The sequence below is a fragment of the Nelusetta ayraudi genome, unplaced genomic scaffold (genome assembly GCF_046127955.1).
Source record: "Nelusetta ayraudi isolate G7.1 ecotype Tasmania unplaced genomic scaffold, CSIRO-AGI_Nayr_v1 ptg000137l, whole genome shotgun sequence".
NCBI lineage: Eukaryota > Metazoa > Chordata > Actinopteri > Tetraodontiformes > Monacanthidae > Nelusetta > Nelusetta ayraudi.
In genome coordinates, this window is record NW_027466187.1 from 565595 (window position 1) to 586243 (window position 20649).

The 20649-nt window shown below is 43.8% G+C and overlaps 1 protein-coding gene across 1 annotated transcript in view; it reads right to left on the reverse strand.

Annotated features, from left to right (window-relative positions):
- LOC142879623 (NLR family CARD domain-containing protein 3-like) overlaps positions 1-20649 on the reverse strand; it is a 364984-nt gene that overhangs the window by 151471 nt on the left and 192864 nt on the right. The window lies entirely within an intron of this gene.

Below are 20649 nucleotides of genomic sequence, written 5' to 3' on the forward strand. Positions count from 1 at the left end.
AGTGGCCAGAGATGTGAGTCTCCCACCACCAGAACAAAAACATAAAGAAACTCGTGGCTTGACAAAATCACGACCCATACCTTCTTGTCTGGTTGCTGGGCCTTAAGAACGAACTTGCACTGTTTTGTCAGTCAGGAGCAAAACGGGCCATCTTCGCACCCAGGTCGCTGACCAGTACCGCGCCCTGTGTAAATTGACAAAAAAGAAAAATCTAAATATGTTTTTGTAAGATTTATTTGGAATACAACATAACAACACAGGCAGAACATGAAATCATGAACGTGGAAGTACTCACGACGTTCAAAGTCCTTCCGAGGTGGAAAAGGTGTCCAATCCTGTTTTTGCTCCAGGCGTCGTTTCATGGCCAGAGAGCGACGGAATGCCTTGGTGTTCGGCATCTGAACAATGAAATGAAAGATTGTGTCATTTTCAATGAAGGACAATGATAACACAAGTTTACAGAAAAAAGTGATGTTTTCTCACACACGACATCAAAACACAGAAAGGTTTCTGTACCTTTGCAGCTGGAGACGATGAGCTTAAATCAATAAAGCAAAAGAAAATGTGTATGTGTACTCTTGGACCCTAACCCTAATGCCATAATGGTGCTAATGGTGAAATTTCAACTTTGTCCTACAGATATGGGGCCACTTGCTTTTTCATCAGGAGCCCCCAAGAAGCACCCACGCCAAATTTGGGGCTTCTAGTACTTGAGGAACCCCGAAACCCTAACCCATATTTCAGCTAACCCTAACCCTAACCCTAATTTCAGCCTTATTGTTAACCCTAATTCAATGCAAGTCTATGGGGTGAATTTTCAACTTTGTCCTAGAGACATGGGGCCACTTGCTTTTTCATCAGGAGCCCCCAAGAAGCGCCCACGCTAGATTTGGGGCTTCTAGCCAATGAGGAAAAATTTGGAGCAGACACGACAGGGTTACAGCTGAGAAGGCACTTAAGATCCTCAAAGGACTGTTGCCACTCACTAGACCAAACAAATGGTTTCAATGGACTAGTTAATTCTTCTCTCGTGGCCGGCAGCTCCACTGCCTTAGTGTTGGAGATGCCCGCTCAGGGGCGCCGCCAGGAATTTTGGACCCCCTTCAAAAAAACAAAAACAAATGGGCCTCCTTTGCGCAGCGCTTGTCAAAAGCTTCACATCACTCAAAAAATACAGTATAGTTCAATAATAGTGCTTGAGTCCATCTTTGACAGTGTCAATTGTTGGATCAGATTATTTCCTTATGTCGTGCTGCTGATCCGCGTGTTCGTTGAATGAAGGGTCTCAGGAGAAGAATGCCAATTTAAATATATCTTTAGTAAATAAAACAATTCAGGATACAAATATACAGAGCTCTGGGCCGAGTTCAAAACCCTAGCAACAACAATGTATTGTCAGGGCATGAAGTCTGACTGCTATCTGTCCCTTGACCCAGTCCTTTTATACATAATGAAAACATGCAAATGTTCTCCGGTATTGTCCTCCTTTGACTGGCTGCCGGGTGTCCAGATCCCAGCCCCCAGTTAATAATTGTAAAAATAAACAAGTCCTTATTTGGCAGGGAGCCAAATGATCCATCCTCCTTCCGATCTGGTCTACTGGAACACTTCCATGCCATAACCTCCTGGGGTGAAAAGTTCTTGTTCCCGTGCCTGGATGGGTCATAAACTTTATGGGGGTCGCAAATGCAGTTTCCTTAGCTGACCACTCTCTGTTCACCCAGGTCACTGTTTACGAGACTTAATGAGTTTCACAGTCTTTGCTCAGAGGTTCTGAATGACCCTAAAGTACTGATAATGATGGGCAAATGGTTATAAGAGAACTACATGTATTAATATTCACTACATTCAAACATTTAACTAACTCTAATAATTCTAACACATACATACAATATTTGCTAATATACTAACTCACACAGCTATAATGCATTAAACTTAATATAGAATCACAACAGTCCCCCTTTTGGCCTAGCCTCCACTAGGCCAACCACAAACCACCTCAGAACATGTTAACAACTATCTCTTCTTCTAAATCCTCCATTAATGGCGCCCTCTCCTTCTGAAATTGAGCCATTTGGTAGGGTGGGGGTTGTTTACCTTCTAAAGCAGTAACAATAAGTCGATTACATAATGAACGAATACATGGAATACAACAACAACCACACAAAATTAAACCACTTACAGCTGAAATGAATGAGATTAATACAGATACAATAATCATTTTCCATTTTCCAAACATTCTATCTAACCATTTTCCCAGAGGATTATCAATGCCTGAATTTTCCTTCAACTCTTCTGACAAAGTCCTCAGACCTTCTAGCGCCCGAGTTACTGAACCATCCGGGGCTGTGTTATTAGGAATAAAGGTGCAACATTGATCACCAAACATAGAGCAGACACCACCTCTTTCAGCCAGGAGCATATCGAGTGCCATCCTGTTCTGAACCGCCATCAGCGAGGTGGCCGCCAGCTGCTCTGACAGACCTGCAACAGCATCCCGAGTGAGGTTAGCCAGTCTCTGAACATTATAATGTATGTAATTAATCCGATCTATATTTTTATTTGGGGTGACAGGGAACAATGCAGATAAAATTGGAATATTCTCAAATCCTGACGCCACCTGGTCAACTAATTTATACTCATCTGGAACACCCCTCGGAACCCCAATAGCATCAATGTAGGTGGGGGATCCTTGAGTGAGATCAAACGATGGAGTCGATCTCCTTTCCCTGGCTGGCGGAGAAGGCACCCCCTTTTGACCCAGAAGGGTTAATGGGAGCAATAATCGTACAATGGTGCAGGTGCCTGACCACCTTGGAGGGAGGGCGGCAAATAATGTCCGTCCCCCACAGTACCAAAACAGGTCTGCACGATGTACTGGAAAATGAGAGGCATTATTCCATGATGAGACATTAATTGTTTTCCCACACCAGGTGCCAGGTAACTCACCCATCTGAGCGTCTCCCTTCCTACTGAGACACGTATAGTTGCTTTTTGACGGCGCAAACATTGGTGGGGCTGTTTTGTTGGACATCACTGGGAAAAGGGCTGATAGAGTTGTACAGTTAAGAGGGTTATCATACAAATGCAAAGAAAGCATACATTGAAATCCTTGAGGGTCAGTGTCAATCAATAAGGGTGCCGGAAATGTACGCAGAACGGGACGAGCTGAGGAACAAGCCACACAATTTGTCATGTTTCTGTCTCTAACTGTAGCTTGTATCCATTCAATCCAAATGTTGGTATCACCATATCCCGTCGCCATCCGGACCACATCTCCTGCGGTCAGGTTTGTTACATCAATGGCGATAACCTCGGCCAACCCCCTCAACACAGGAATTGCTGTTGGTGCGGGACTTAATGCCACTGGGTCAATCCAATTAATTTCTATAATACCTTTGGGATCCTGACCTGCTGCATTTACACCTAATACTAAAAACAATCTGTCACCTGTCCCGTCCAACCTCCTTTGTGGAGAATGCTGCATATCCCTGATGGAGAGTAGCAGTGGATTTGAACCCCTATGTTTCTGTCCTATCAACTGTCCCCTGGTAAATGTTATCTTGTCCCTATCATCCTTTGTCCAAAACGCTGGGACACTGGGACTCCAGTTCCGCCCCGTGTACCAATGGACATAATTCCAATTTGGACACATTTCCTGAACCACCCCTTTCCCATATAAACAAGTATAATGCACCACGCTATACATACATATATATACATCATAACTCCTCCATCCCTCTGGATTTCTACAGCCTCCTACTACATCACACAAGTCAAATTGAAATGTAGTGTCACTTCCCCTAACGTAATTTAACACCACCCCTGTGTAACCTAAACAAATCTCACCTATCTGCCCCTCACACAAACCTAATAGCCCAGGCAGTAATAAAACCCAAAACTTCATATTGTTTCCTGTTGATGTTCTTCACAGTTGCGAAGTGATCTCCGAGGTGCAGCTGCCGGTGTGCACTGGCTCCAGTGCTACCAGGTTTCACCTTTGCCCCGCAGACGAACAGCGTGGATCGTACGCTCCACTACTCGGAACGGTCCTGTCCACCTCGGGTCAGCCCACTTTCTCTTAATGGCTGTCAAGAGAACCCACTCCGATGCGTCTGGAGTCCCCTGCTCTCCTTCACCTGCGGTTCCCGAGTTTACCTGTTGAGAGAAAACTGAGAGAGTCGCTTTTAGTTGATCAAAATAGGGTTTATATTTCAAAATGGAGCATGATATAACTGGGGTGATATCCTGCTGCTTTCTTAGCTGCCAAATCTGCTGCCTCATTCCCTTGTTTTACTTTCCTTACTACCGCATAGGCTGCCTTCAGACCCTCTTGGGGGTGTCTGAAACAGCAGCCATCTGTAAACAAAATTTCATCTGGGGCAGTCAACGGTTCTGCCTGTAAATCTATCCTTACTTTCTCATCCCTTGCAACCTTCTCCTCGCACCTATGTGGTTCACCTTCCCACATGCCATCGCCATGTTCACTTCTTCATGTGTATATATTATATGTGGTGCCGTTAAAATTTTCTCCATTCTCGTTTGCCTGAGTGATCATTGTGAATGCTGCTGAACTCACCAACGAGACTACACTATGTGTTGTGAGTACTGTCAAAGAGTGTCCCATCACCAGGTGTGCTGTCTTTTGCAACAGCTTTGCTACACCGGCTGCGTGTGTAACGCATGGTGGTTGCCTATTTTCTATTAAATCTAATGTTACACTAGCGTACATTAAAACCTTTCTCTCACCCCCTTTTTTCTGAAAGAGAACACCGTTTACCGTGTGTTGTCCTTCAGAAACATCCAAAAAGAAAGGTTTCTTGTAATCTGGAACAGCTAGCTGTGCTGCGGATGTCAGTGATTGCTTAAGGAGAATAAATGCCATTTCTGCCTCTTTGGTCCAAGTTAATGGAACCGTTAAATTACGCATGCCCTGCTGATTGACGAGCGCACGAAGGGGTATAGTCTTTTCAGAGTTACTCGGACAACATTGGAGTTTTTCCTAGAGACCTTAAACCCTTCCTCAAACAAATGTCGGAGGAGAAACTGCGTCGCTTGTAGACAGGAGTCCGACGACGTGGCACCTAATAAGATATCATCAACATACCGCACCGAAACTACACCCTCAGGCAAAACAAAATCCTGTAAGAGTGCCCTTAGAGACTGATTAAATAGTCCTGGGGACAAAATGAACCCCTGTGGAAGTCGAGTGTATCGGAGTCGCCTCCCCCTATAAGTAAATGAAAAAATGTCTCGGCGTTCAGGATCTAGAGGGAGACAAAAATGCATTAGCCAAATCTATACATGTAAACCACTTATGGTTTGACTCTAATGCTGACATTGCTGTGTAGGGGTTTGGGACTGGGACCGTGGGAGTGGTCACAATTGCATTAATGCGCCGCAAATCATGTGCCATCCGATACTTGCCTGTCCCTGTCTTCTCAACTGGCAGAATAGGAGTGTTCCATTGGGAATCAGACGGCTCCAAAATGCCTGACACCAAAAGGCCTTCAATGGTGTCAACTATGTCCTCCTCTGCCTGCGGTTTATGTTTATATTGCCCTTGCCAAATTGGTGTCGAGTCTGAGATAGCAAATGTAGTGGGCTTCACTGTGGAACAAAATCCAACATCAGTGGGACCAGCTGACCAGAGTCCCTCTGGCAGGTCGTCCAACATTAGATCACTCAGAGAATGATCAGTCTATTCCCTGCCATGATGTCTTTCAATTTGCCGATGGTGGAGCACCACTGTATTAGTGGTTGTATGTGTGATGCGATAACTATCTTCAGACGGTGAATGTGATAACCCCGGAACTTGTATATCAACCCAGTCTTGAACTGAGACGAGGCGTTTAGTCATAGGGCCCAAATCTCTGGCTTGGTGCTTAGCATGAACAGACAACGTGACATGAGGAAATGCTTCTTTTGCCATCTCATACCACTCCATCTGTTCACCTGTCAATACTACCTGAGCAGCCACACCCTCCGGACCTATTAACAGACAAGGCGATGTTATGGACCAAAAAGACCCTTCTAATTCATTTTCAAATGCATCCCTATAAACTTCATTTTCATCACGATCGTAGAATAAGGTGACATGATAGGGGTCAGCGGGCGGAGTAAAAGGCCGGAGCATAGACAACCAGGGCTTCCAGCTTTGAAACAGCGACACTATGCCAGTTCCATAAGATGTTTCAGATTCCAGTTCACCCCAATAAATATCTGCCTAGAATTCTTCGCCCGGTGCTGTGTTGGCATTCATCAACATGCGACACGTAGCACCGGGTGTGCTGGTTGAGCAGTTCAGTTCAGTTCCATCAGGAAATCTCACTTGTACTCCATCAGAGCCACAGAGAATAGCCTCACCTTTTTTCACCAATAAATCTCTTCCCAAGAGATTTATGGGACAGTGCGATGAAACCACAAAGGGATGTAACAAAGTTTGTCCAGCTGGTCGAGTATGTAACGGAACAGTCATTGGCAGACATGCTGGTCGTCCCGAGAAACCCACAAGTTTAACGGTGTCGGATGAGAGCAATGACGCTGGAAGATGTTGAGATAGCGTTGAATAACGATCCCCTGAGTCGACCAGGAAGGAAAATTCCTTCCCTCGCACCGTCATTTGGATGAGGGGTTCTGCCAGCGCCTCCTCCGTGGGAACCTCTGGGCTCCATCACTGAGTGTAGTGATAGTCACCCTGGGTGTACTGGCCTTGCGGAGCAACTCCTGGATTGGGAGCCTGATGTTGCGGTGGACCTTGAGTCTGGGGGATGTTGCCTCGCCCTGCTGGTGGCCTGTGAGGCGGATCAGAATACACTCCATAGGACGGGAAATCAAAATTCCTTTGTGTTCTGAACTGTTGACTCCACGGACAACTGTTACGCCAATGTCCTCTCTGTCCACAACGGTGACACAGATCTTTGCCGTAACCCGATGCCGCCATGCCGGTCCCCCAACCCCTTCCGCGACCCCCAATTCTGCCTCCTCTAGGACCGCCCCAATAGGGGTTAAAAAACCAAACTGCCTGCGATTGTTCCTGAGGGGGAGGCTGCTGAGATAGATGTTGGACCATCTGTCGGTCTTCGTTTACTTGTTCCTTCTTCATTTTATCATTAACTTTACGCCTGGCCTCGTCCAACTGGAGTTTTAACAATTGTTCCTGAGCTGACACAACACCGTCTTTCTTACTTGCCTCTTTTTCACGGTAAATCTTGATGTGATGAGAAAGATGTCTCTCCCACACATCAGTTGTGCTTCCTGGTAAATCAGGGTTATTTTCCATTGCCCCCTTCACACCTTGGGGCAATCCTGCCATCACAGATTGCCGGAAAAGAGTGGTCTGAAGACGATCTGTCCCTGGATGACATCCCACAGCACCCAACCATTCCTCCTTACAGCGTGTCAAATACCCATGAATGTTTTCACTATCTATCAACTTAAAAGTTAGGGAATGAACAGCACCTAAGGGAACAGGAAACTTATCACGCATTGCTCTGCCCAATGCAGTAGCATATGGGCCTAGAGCAGTTCTATTTGGCAAATCTTTAGTGGCAGCAACCACTTCAATCTGATCTACATCCCACTGGGCCAATTGTCTGGATATAAGACTTCTCCAGTCTCCCAATGCTAATTGCATGCCTGTGGTAAAACTACAGAATGATGTCATCCATTTGTTACCCCCCTCTGAGGGAGGAGGCATGCGTTCCACCAAACAATTTATGTCTGTCATCGCAAATGGTACATATGTAGGGTGCATATTTTGTCCTTTTGGAACTAATGGCATTTGAATAGCAACTGGGTGATCACCCCCTCGAGTAGTACTTCTAGTACAATATCTCTTCCGAGTCTGGAAATCATAGTCTCCTGTTACCTCTGAGAAAATATCATTTTCTAAGTCTAAATTTATGGCATCGCGCTCCTGTTTGTCCCTTACACATTTGTGACACCCCTCCTCCTCCTCCTGTGATTTCACAGGAGTGGGGCGGTACTGCCTCTTTGTTTGTGGTGTGAGGGGGCCATCCCCGTGCACTGTCAGTCTTCCCTGAAACTCAACCGCATAATCCTCAGATTCAAATTGGGGGTACAATGTATCATTTTCTTTTTCTCCGCTTAGTGGAATGCATGACGTAAGGTCCAGTCTTTCTGTTTCCTTTCTTTGTTTCCTGTTCACTACAGGTGGTCCTAATTCTTGATTGGGCATCACACCTTCTCTCAGTGCCTGTCTCTCAAACCCTCCAGAATAATCTATTGTCGGCTTAGATGGTTCCTGCTTCAAATGTGTTGTGTTTATATCTGTTTGTGGAGTAGTATGGCTGGACGGCTTCTTTTCTGTCTCATTACTTTCATATTCAACCTCCTGCTCCTGACCCTGTCCTTCTCTACCTTCAAGTTGTCTGGATAGACGCTGCATCATATGTATCAACTCTCTCTGTCCCTCATCATCATACTTCAATATCCCCTCAGTAATTTGTGCAACTGGCATTTGATAAGGTGGTGGTGTATTCACAGATGATAACTGAGGGTACAATGATGAGGTTGGTGTGGGCCCTGAGTGTTTCTCAAGAATTTTCTCTTCCTTCGTACCCTCTTCCCCCATTTGATAACCTCCATGGACTGCAGCACATGCCATAGCCATGAGGTGTATAAGACGTCGATTGTTTTCTAGATTCCTCTCCTTTTTTCTCTAATTAGGTCCCGCCAGAGGACCTCCTTTTTTATTCTCTCGATGTTGTTTTAACACCTCTTTTGCCTCTTTCTCCATCTGAGACAATGCATAGACCAAACTAACGTTAGCTGTAAATGGGGGTAGTTTTCCTTCCTGCTGGCCTGCTTCCCAAATGTCATTCATCACCTCTAATTCTTTCTCCCTTTCTTCTTTCGGAATACTACTTACTGCTTGTGCCAGTGTCTGTCTCCACTGGTCTTGCACCGTCAATGGATAGGGAGGACAACCTCCCTGCTCCCAACACTCTTTATTGCCTTCCATTCTAATTTATTTATTTATGAATATACCTATTTATTTAGTTATTATGTTCCCGAGTGAGCTTGAATGTGAATGGCTCCGTCGGCCAATTCAGTGCCTCAGTGAAACAAGCTCCGAGACCAACTTTAGTTGGTCCGGTTTCACTCAAGGACAAAGAATCTTTTAATTCACGTTCACTAACTCATTCATTCCACCCACACAATAATATTGCTCGGACGCCGGGAGTGTCCGTCCCGTCAAATGCGCTCCGAGTCCCACCCCAGTTTTTTTATTTATTTATAATTTTTTTTTTTTTTTTTTTAAACTGTATCCTTCCGGTGATGAACCGTATTTCCGGTGATGAACCGTATTACCAGTTTAAACTGTATCCTTCCGGTGATTAACCGTATTTCCGGTGATGAACCGTATTACCAGTTTAAACTGTATCCTTCCGGTGATTAACCGTATTTCCGGTGATGAACCGTATTACCAGTTTAAACTGTATCCTTCCGGTGATTAACCGTATTTCCGGTGATGAACCGTAATAATTTATATTATATTTGTACCCAGATTTTCTAACTAGGACACTTCAATTGACAGTGACGACAAATTTTGGAAATAGCCAATGTGCAGAACTTCGATTAAACAGGTGTCTGCTTACCTTTTTTGTTGGCGCCTTTGTCGTCAGTTGTCCTCCGAAGTGACCGTTGTTGAATTCATTCCTTCAGATTACTTCTCCTCCTTCATCACGTCGGGGTCACCAAATTGTTGGATCAGATTATTTCCTTATGTCGTGCTGCTGATCCGCGTGTTCGTTGAATGAAGGGTCTCAGGAGAAGAATGCCAATTTAAATATATCTTTAGTAAATAAAACAATTCAGGATACAAATATACAGAGCTCTGGGCCGAGTTCAAAACCCTAGCAACAACAATGTATTGTCAGGGCATGAAGTCTGACTGCTATCTGTCCCTTGACCCAGTCCTTTTATACATAATGAAAACATGCAAATGTTCTCCGGTATTGTCCTCCTTTGACTGGCTGCCGGGTGTCCAGATCCCAGCCCCCAGTTAATAATAGTAAAAATAAACAAGTCCTTATTTGGCAGGGAGCCAAATGATCCATCCTCCTTCCGATCTGGTCTACTGGAACACTTCCATGCCGTAACCTCCTGGGGTGAAAAGTTCTTGTTCCCGTGCCTGGATGGGTCATAAACTTTATGGGGGTCGCAAATGCAGTTTCCTTAGCTGACCACTCTCTGTTCACCCAGGTCACTGTTTACGAGACTTAATGAGTTTCACAGTCTTTGCTCAGAGGTTCTGAATGACCCTAAAGTACTGATAATGATGGGCAAATGGTTATAAGAGAACTACATGTATTAATATTCACTACATTCAAACATTTAACTAACTCTAATAATTCTAACACATACATACAATATTTGCTAATATACTAACTCACACAGCTATAATGCATTAAACTTAATATAGAATCACAACACAATGTATTTTTATTGTGAATTCTCCACAAAGCAAACTCTTAACATTTATGAATGATTCATGAAAAAAACACTTGATGTCTCTCGGACAAAGTTGAGCTTTGACCTTCATAGACTTGCACTGCATTAGGGTTTAGCGATAAGGCTGGAATTAGAGTGAGGGTTTCGGGGGTTCCTCATGGGCTAGAAGCCCCAAATTTGGCATGGGTGTGTCCTGGAGGATCCTGATGAACCTGAAAGTGGCCCCATGTCTCCAGGACAAATTTGACCTTTGACCTCCATAGACTTGCATTGAATTAGGGTTAACGATAAGGCTGAAACTAGGGTTAGCTGAAATTAGGGTTAGGGTTTCGGGGTTCCTCAAGAACTAGAAGCCCCAAATTTGCCGTGTGCACTTCTTGGGGGCTCCTGATGAAAAAGCAAGTGGCCCCATGTCTCTAGGACAAAGTTGACCTTTGACCCTCATAGACTTGTATGGCATTAGGGTTAGCGATAAGGCTGGAATTAGAGTGAGGGTTTTGGGGTTCCTCATGGGCTTGAAGCCCCAAATTTGGCGTGGGTGTGTCCAGGAGGATCCTGATGAACCTGAAAGTGGCCCCATGTCCCTAGGACAAAGTTGACCTTTGACCCTCATAGACTTGTATGGCATTAGGGTTATCGATAAGCAATACAAACCTGGTGAGTTTAAGACTTAGTGACTCTACGTACATGAATGTATGGGGTACCCCGTCCTTACTTTGTTCCAACCTTCCCTCCACAAACCTGGCTGTCCAGTGCAGAAGTCAAAGTGAGAGAGAGAACAAAGAAGGAGGAGGGCCTGTGACGCCGCTGCTGATTGGCTCATTGGTCGGTTGAATGAGCCAATTCTAGAGCTCCCCTCGGTGTCCACACACTGCAAAATATATCTAAGAAATAAACACTTAATTTGAGAAAGAACAGGCTAGAAACAAGTCAAATTATCTGCCAATGCAGTAAGATATTTAGACTTGGTAAGATTTCTTAAAATAAGACGATATATCTAGGCATTTGAAGAACGGAAAAACTCTTGAAATAAACAGTAAAGCACTCATTCCAAGGACTGTACTAAGTCAAATAAACTTGATACTAGCTTCTCAATTCTTTTTTCACGTTTGCTTCTTTCTTAATTTGAATGAAAAGATCTTAAAACCAGACCTACTAACAGTGCAATTCTTCTTAATTTAAGTGTTCACAATATTAGCTTTTTTTTCTCAAAATGAGACAAAGCATCCACCCCCCCTACGCCCATTCCCCCCCAAAAAAAATAATTCAGCAAACAGAATTAATATTGTCAACAACTATTTATTCACTTAAATTGCTGACAGTGCCTTCACTGCCTTGTAATAAAAACGTCACTAAGGCATTGCATCTTAAAACAATCTCAAGCAATCATTTCTAGAACGCAAGTAACAATTGTTACAATATTCACCGTCATCATTATTGAATATTGATTCAGATTCCCTGACACTCAGTTACACACAAAAAAAAAAAAACAGTATGGGGACAGCATATAGTGTTGTGTTCCTATCACCACTGATAACATGTTTGTTCCAACAGACTCCCACCCACCCTCAAGTTACAACTACCAGGGGAGTGTATCACTACCTATGCCTAGTACACAGCTCTACTCCCCAATAAAATCTTTCCATTCTGCCATGGTCTTTTTTGTATGAGGCTGTGGTGTCTCACTCATGGATAGTGTCCTGTAGCACTTCTGTCTGAATGACAGAGAGAAGGGTTGCCACACACTTTTGGATATGTGAGGTGCAGGGCATAGTAGTAATCCATCAGATGAAGCAGACCGTCACTCAAGTCTTCCTTGGCAAGCGTGGTGGCGGGAGTGGCTCCAAGACAGATGAGACAGCGGGTCCCATCAAACAGCAACACAGCGGTGCAGAAAGACCTCTTCTGCGAGTACATTGTGGGATCTTCTGTTGGCTAAAGAAAAAGAAGAAGGAAACGCCACATCCATGCATGGAACTATGAAGTGTTGAATGTGAGAAAATGCGAACAAACTTTCACCTGAATGACATGAAGCAGTGCCTCACTGGCATGTCCCAGCTTCTTCGGTGGTGGACTTGGTGAAGGAAAGAGTGTGGGGAGTGCCCTGAGCAGCGCGATGGAATATTCCACTGGAATAGAACAAATCAACTTTGAGTTCAAAGTTAGTCTTCCTAAAAATGAGTCTTATTAGGTTTGTGTTGATCACAAAAAAAATCTTATTTTTTCAACATGAAGAGTATTACCATTCTGCATCTATTCATTCAGCGCAACATAAACCATCCTATGTCCAAGGAAACAGCTACACAGTCAATTAGAGACACAGCAAAATGACTCACCTACATCCAGCGTTATGCGTGGCTTCATCACTTCATTTTTTTTCCAAACACCAGAAAATTACACATTGGTGCAGAAGTCTTCCCATCTCTTTTTTTAGTTCATCAATGAATTTTCTGTTGCCCTTATCCAGAATGCGCCGCAGCTCATTCATCGCCTATAATGCAAGTCAGTGTTAAAATCTGCAAAAATGCTTGCTTTTCATCATAAACCAAAACAAGTTAATCACTTACACGATAAAGATCCTTGACACATGGATATGCATCCAGGATCTTTGTTGGCCTTGTCCTGTTCTTTCAGAACATCACTATCAATGAAGGATCTTCTTGCTTGAAACTGCAGGTCAAGAATTTGGGAGACAGCATCTTGGTTGGGTTTTGGTTTCTTGTACAGCTTCTGCAGGGTCTGATAATGTCTGGCCTGTGCTGTCAGACCATCTTTGGCTGATGAAATGGAGGAGACAAATCAGTAAATCAGTCAAATGGATGAAATTGTTTGGAGCATCAAAATATATCAAATGACAATTCAAATGTAAAAATGCCTGTGATATATCATGATATCCAAAACTATCATAACATTGCCTAGCTTTCATACATTATCATTATTATTAAAATGGACATGTTTCTACTTATGTGAAGTGTGGCCATTATCAGAACTGCGCCCTGGTGTGTGACACAAAATAATTGTTGATCCACCAATTGAGTCTGCATCATGATCTTCTTCTTGGTCACTTGCTGAGAAGTCAATGCGATGCCTTTTCTTCTTGTGGCCCCTCTCTGGTGAATCTCTTGTGAAGATTCTTGTAAGTGCTCGCTTGGTAAATAAAATTTCACTCATTGAAAGAACAAATAAAGATGGAAAGTGAACATGCACAGATAAAAAAAGTATCAGACAAAAATAACCACACGCTTCAAAATCTAAGTGCGCAAAATAATATAATCACTTACATGTTTCATTGTTTTGTTTTAATCCTTCAGCATGGGATAATACTCCACTAGTCTTTGAGACATTGCAGTGACTTCATGCTTAGAAGGGTACCGGACCCCCTCTCCTTGCTGACTGGCTCTCAAGATAGAAATCATGCTGGTGACAGTGTTTCTCACCAGCCTGCATCTCAGCTCTTTGAACATGACACATTTCCCCTCACTGGCAGGGCGGGCCATCTGGAAGTAGTGCTTACGAGCTTGCTCCAACTCACTGTCTGTATAGAGGGTGGGCAAACTTTTTTTAGCAACGGGCCACATGACAGACCTGCATCAAGTCGGCGGGCCACGGAAGGGTTGTAGGTAGGTACAGAATTAGTCCGGGTGCAGAATCGTTCTGGGCGTAGTGACTGCCCGATACGGCAACTCCATTGGGACATACCTCTACATCGCGGTCGAACGTGATATATGGATAGATCACGGTCAAAACGCTATTTCGCGGGTGATAGATAGATAGATATATAGATAGATAGATAGTGTGTGTTGAATACATACATTCGTATATATATATATAGATATATATCTATATATATATCTATATATATATATATATGTATATATATATATATATATATATATATATATATATATATATATATATATATATATATATATATATATATACATATATATATATACATATATATATCTATATATATATATATATATGTATATATATATATATATATATATATATATGTATATATATATATATATATGTATATATACATATATACATATATATATATAGATATATACATATATATATATGTGAAGAGAGAGAGAGAGAGAGAGAATTTTGTGTATACAATATAATATAAAGTACTGTAAATACGGCAGGGATTGACAGAAAAAAAAAAATAACCTTAATCAACCGATGTAGTTTGTCCTAATAGAGTTGCCGTATGTGATGTTGTTGGCATTCACCCAATGGACAGAGGCGACTGCCAATTACGTCACATACGGCAACTCTATAAACGTACCGCGATCTATCCATATATCACGTTCGAACGCGATGTAGAGGGATGTCCCAATGGAGTTGCCGTATCGGCAGTCACTTCTGCCTGGAACGATTCTGCACCCGGACTAATTCTGTACCTACACCTCGTTGACGGGGGGGAAGCACGCTATCGCTATCGCGCTACACTAACTCGGCAAAGTTACGTGCCGACAAAGTTTCGTTGGGGGGTGCGGTGTTGGGGGGTTATGACTGGCTTCACGCGGGCCGGACAGAGACACGCAGCGGGCCGGGGTTTGCCCATGTCTAGTATAGACAACATATTGTGGAGGAGCAGGAAGCTGTAGCTCTTTGGGCTGCTATTCACCAAAGGAGTGGATGTCTGAGGACAGATTGGAGATGTTCCTCCTGGTGAATTTCAGATTTCAGATTTCAGATTTCTTTATTTGCCATTGTGTAAACACGTAGGAATTTGTTTTGGCAATGCATGTGTGCATTTCAGTTCTTTTCACATATATATCAACTAACAAACATACAACACAGTGCAATGCGGAAGTAAACAAAGACCATATATATAGTAATATATATATATATAGATAAAGTGCATGTTGGGATTAGTTAGTAAGGAATTTATGTACTGCTGGTGGTGAGTGCTGGTGTCACTGGTGTCACTGGAGGGGCAGAGGGAGGGAAGCCAGAGTCATTGAGCAGCCTGGCGGCTGAGGGGAAGAAGCTCAGTTTATGGCGAGTTGTAGTGGCCTTCAGCAGCCGCATCCTTCTCCCAGAGGGGAGCAAGGTGAGGAGTCCGTGACCAGGGTGGGAGGGGTCGGCCATGATCTTCCTCGCCCTCCTCAGTGCCCTGGAGTCGTGCAGGGACTTTAGGGAGGGCAGGGGACGGCCAATCACCCTCTCTGCAGAGCGAATCACCCGCTGCAGCTTGACAAGATCCTTAGCAGCTGCAGCGGGGAACCAGGTGATGATGGAGTGGGTGATGATGGACTCGATGATGGCCGTGTAGAACTGGGTCATCATATCCCTAGACAGTCTGAATTTCCTCAGCTGCCGAAGGAAGAACAGCCTCTGCTGGGCCTTTTTCAGGAGGGCCGTGATGTTACGTTCCCACTTTAGGTCCTGGGAGATGGTTATACCCAGGAACCTGTAGGACTCTACGGCCTTCACCTGGGTGCCTTCCAGCATGATGGGAGGGGGTGGGGCTGCGCTCCTCCGGAAGTCCACCACCATCTCCACTGTCTTTCGTGTATTTAGCTCCAAGTTGTTGTGGTTGCACCACCTCCGCAGCCGCTCGATCTCCCTCCTGTAGTCTGACTCGTCCCCCTTGGAGATGAGGCCGACCAGGGTGGTGTCGTCAGCAAACTTCAGGAGCTTGACCGAGGGGTGGATGGAAACACAGGTGTTGGTATACAGGGAGAACAGGAGGGGGGACAGGACGCAGCCCTGTGGGGAACCGGTGCTGGTGGACCTGGAGCTGGAGATGCTCTTCCCTAGCTTCACACGCTGAGACCTGTTGGTCAGAAAGTCCGTAATCCACCTGCAGGTGGAGGCAGGTACTTGCAGCAGGGACAGCTGGTGCTCCAGGGTGGATGGTAGGATGGTGTTGAAGGCCGAACTGAAGTCGACAAACAAGATCCTGGCATAGTTGCCGGCAGTGTCCAGATGGTTTAGGGTGTGGTGCAGAGCCATGTTCACGGCGTCCTCCGTGGATCTATTTGCTCTGTACGCAAACTGCAACGGGTCCAGCTCAGGATCAGTGATGCGCTTCAGGTGAGCCAGGACAAGGCGCTCCAGGACCTTCATGACCACCGAGGTCAGGGCAACGGGTCTGTAGTCATTCAGGCCTGTGACCTTGGCCTTCTTGGGGACGGGGATGATGGTTGAAGCCTTGAAGCATGCTGGGACACGACACAGCTCCAGTGAGGTGTTGAAGATGTTGGTAAACACCGGGGCGAGCTGTTCAGCGCAGTGCTTCAAGACAGAGGGGGAGACAGAATCCGGGCCAGACGCCTTCCGGGGGTTCTGACTCCTGAGCAGCAGTTTCACCTCTCTCTCCGTAACAGAGAGGGAGGATGTGGGGTGGGAGGAGAGGGACACCCTAGTGTATGGGGGTAGTGGTTGTGGTTGTAGCTGGGGGGGTTGGAGGGAGAGGGCGGGTGGGGAACTCTCTTTCTCAAACCTGCAGTAAAAGTCATTGAGCTCGTTCGCGAGGAGGAGGTTGTCAGCCGCCTGCGGGGACCTTGGCTTGTAGTTGGTGATGGTCTTCAGGCCTTTCCAGACCGAGGAGGAGTTCCCCTCAGAGAGCTGCTGGCGCAGTCTCTCGGAGAAGCGATGTTTTGCCTCCCTCACTGCTTTGGCAAACCTGTACTTGGCCTGCCTAAACAAAACCACGTCACCGCTACGCCTGGCCCCCTCCTTCTCCGACCTCAGCCTCCTGAGATGAGCTGAAAACCAGGGCTTGTCGTTGTTGTAGATCTTCCTGGAGCGGATAGGGACACACACCTCCTCGCCGAGGCTGATGAATGATGTCACAGTGTCCGTGTATTCATCCAGGTCGTTTCCAGCCTCAGGCCCCGCCCACCCGACAAAGTCCTGGTCACAGCCCGCATTTTCCAACCATGCACAGAGTCTCAGAGTCACAGAGTGAAGACACAGTTCCTGGCTTCATTCGGGGCAGCCTTGTCTGGTACGGTGGAATTCTCAGCCGAGAGGAAACCAGATCCAAAACATTATGAACAAGAGAGAAACAATAGACCCAATTAGGAAAAAAGAAAAAAAAAGTGTTATGCTAGATGTTTTCAGAGCAAAGTAGGTAACCAATCACATCTACACTAATAAGGGCCCAAATCCGTTTCCTCCTGAGAAAGTGTTCTGGTCCAGGAAAAAGGTCTCTCAAATCATCACGACTGAGGGTGTGGAGCAAGACTTCATCGATGTTGGCAGCTATAAAGACAGTCCAATCATTAACAAACCTACATTTTTTAACTGATGAATTTAATTCAACTTGACAAGTCAAACCAAGTTTGTTTTGTGCCAATTTCTGTTATCAGAAATAATTGTAAATGCAATTCAGTTTAGACATTTTGTCTCAAATTTGTAAAATACTTCTTTTTGAAATCAGTGTCAGCATACAGTTATTTTAATTACTTAGCGGACAAATCACAGTAATGGAAATTTTTTCATACCTACACATGACATACCATTTAAAATTGATACTGTGACATCATCCGCCCCGGTTTGGATGTCCATTTAATTTCTCCTCAATCTGGCAGGGAAAAAAAATCATCATATTAAGGTCACAATTAGGACAAGCTAGCCTTCCGACTCAAGATCCGTTTTTTTACAATGCCCATCTGCCATGGATCCCAAAGTTCCCATGCAATTAAAAGTTGTGACACCTTATCTGAATGATAACCCTAGACAGCTCAACGGATTGCTAGTCATACAGACAACAATCAAAATTGGAGTGAAACTTGTAACCACAATGCCTGCAACATGGTGGTACTTATGGTAATAATCATCAAATACCAGTGTTCTTTGTGACAAAATGACAACATCTGATAGGATTGTGCCACCTTGAACTGCAATCAACTTAAATTTTGATAAAAACAAGCAAATTGTACCTAAACTACATCTTCAATCAATCCAATTTGAGCACCCTCTACCCCATAAACTCAAGATACTGCAATACAAACTTGGTAGTACAGTATTTCGTCATGCCACATATAACTAGGAATGCTAATTGCTTGTTCACGTGACTAGAATTGCAGTATATCAATCCAATACAAAATACACACTTGTGACACTTGTCATCAAGCTCATAAATCCATCGAGTCGAGATGAGCACGTGCACGGAGTCGGACTCCGTGAGTTCACATAAACAGAGCATTGCGTTTGCATAAATTATGTACGGCTATCGAGCAAGAAGCCGAGTCCGATTTGGTGCACATAACCACACTATAATGCCTCTCAATGTCCTAACCCATGCCACGCAACACAAACGTGAGGGACCGATTTGAGTTTCTCACGGGACCAGCAGTGAAGTCACAACCGTTGCCCCATATGAAATATCGCAGCAGGAGCCTGAGGATTTTCTGAGTCAACATGCTGATCATCAGGTAACGTAATGTTGGCTTCCTTGACGACATTAGACAACTCCCTGTTTATATTTTATCCATATTTTAGTACAAAGCCTCCTTGTTTTATGATCTGCTCCTGTTTGACTTGTTCGGTTTTTGTTTTGACATTATGCTGTTAGTGTTTATTTCAAATTAACAAGAAGTAACGGTACATATATAATATAACACTTGCGTCAAACAAAGAATAACTAACTGTACATATCATGTCTACAGGAAGGAGCTGGTACATTAAGTGAGAATATTCAAGAATATTAAGAGAAGATATATTCAAGGTTGTCCTGAGGTCAACTGTACCAACCATTGCCAGAGCTTATGGAGCAATTTGATGTTATTGTACAGTAAAAATAGAATATTGGCGCTGTCGCAAAAAAAAAAAAAAGAAAAAAAAAAGAGCCAACTTTAAGGCTTAATATCTCCAAAATGATACTGTACATATGCTTGATAATGACTGAGGATATAGTCAGGGTGTTCCTCAGGTCAACTGTACCAACCACTGACAGAAATTATGGAGCAAAGCAATGTTACTGTCCAGTAAAAAATTGAGTACTGGGCCCTTTTTGCCTGTTTGAAAAGCTAAAAAAAAAAAAGGAAAACAACAGCTTTGAGGCTTAATATCTCCAAAATGGTACATTAAATATGCCTTATAATGATTGAAGATATATTCAAGGTTGTCCTGAGGTCAACTGTACCAACCATTGACAGAGCTTATGGAGCAATTTGATGTTATTGTACAGTAAACATGGAATATTGGAGCTGTCGCAAAACAAAACTAAAAGCCAACTTTAAGGCTTATTATCTCCAAAATGATACAGTAATCAATCACATTTAGAAATCAAATGTTTCTAAATGTCAAGTCAGTAATGTCAAGTCAGTGCTTGATGTGTCATCAGCAGGCGTTGGCGTCAGTAATGGGGCATCGGCGGGTTTCAGGGCGGAATCGCCAGGCGTTGGGAAGCGTCGGCAGGTGTCGGGGGCTCGTGGCCAGGTGGCGGACGTCACGGCAGGCAGTGGCCAGGTGGGCTCAGTCCCGCAAACGCTGCTTACAGCTTTAATTTTGTATTGCTTTGATAACATTGTTTAAGTTGAGTTTAAATTTACACTATTTTTTTTTTCTTAGCTGCTAATTGTTCAAAAATGCTGATGTTAAAAGTGTGTTTGCACAGTATATGTTATGGCACTTTAATTCATATGGCAGTACATTTAAAATAACTGGCCGTCAAGTTCCAGGAACTGACAAACTGCACTGAGTTGAGTGAGATTCTCCAAAGGAACTCCAGTATAAATGTGGACTTTACATTCTAGTCCCCTGTGAAGAAAAACCCAAAAGTGAACGTTTTTGTGCCTCACCCTTTCTAACTGGGACATTTGCAAGAGAACGCAGACTGGTTATGCTGCTCCCTGATAAAAGAAAAATGTTTCTGCTGTTACCTCAGAAATTACCTGTTATTATTGTGGCTCAGGATTTTGTAGATAGATTTTTTTTATTTTTCATAAGGAACAGGATAACAGTAATGCCCTGGCATTGGCAATAAGCTTTAATTTTGTATTTGCATTTTTTTTAACTTTAGATTTACATTAAAAATGTTTCAAGTGCTGATGTTAAGTGTTTGCACGATAAATGTTATGGTGCTTTCGTTTATATGGCAGAACATTTAAATTAAAGTGTATGAAAGACTTCTTTTAAATTCATTATTGGCTTTTGCGTATACAACGTGATTAATGGTGATTGATCAGGTAAATCATG